A 504-nucleotide genomic window follows, 5' to 3' on the forward strand; every position below is an offset into this window, starting at 1 on the left:
GGCCCGGGGGAGGAGGCGGGGGGGCCCCCCGAGCCCCCCCTGGATGCGGACGGGGACCCCACGGCCGGGTACCGGCCCCCCTCCCCCATCGACCTGCGCCGCTCCATCGACGAGGCCTTGGGGGCACCGGGCATGTTCCGCACCGGGGGCACCGGGGGCACCGGGATCGGCCTCGTGGGGAGCGCCGCGGGCACCGGGAGCACCGGCAGCGGCAGCACCGGCAACGGCGGGAGAGCCAGGAGCAACGGGGGCAGCGTCCTCGGGAGCACCGGGAGCACCGAGATCAGCGTCATCAGCGCCGCCGGCACCGGCAGCACCGGCAGCGGCACCGGTACCGGCGGCACCGGCACCTGCAGCAGCGCCCTGCCAGGGGGCGGCAGCGCCGCCGTGCCGGGGCTGGGCTCGGGGAGCGGCGGCACCGCCACCGGCACGGCCGGGGCTGCGCCAACGGGCGGCACCGGCACGGCGGGCACGGCGGGGCCCGCGGGGGCCCGGGCGGCGGCG

Source organism: Pyrgilauda ruficollis, unplaced genomic scaffold (genome assembly GCF_017590135.1).
Source record: "Pyrgilauda ruficollis isolate IOZ18807 unplaced genomic scaffold, ASM1759013v1 scaffold243, whole genome shotgun sequence".
Classification (NCBI taxonomy): domain Eukaryota; kingdom Metazoa; phylum Chordata; class Aves; order Passeriformes; family Passeridae; genus Pyrgilauda; species Pyrgilauda ruficollis.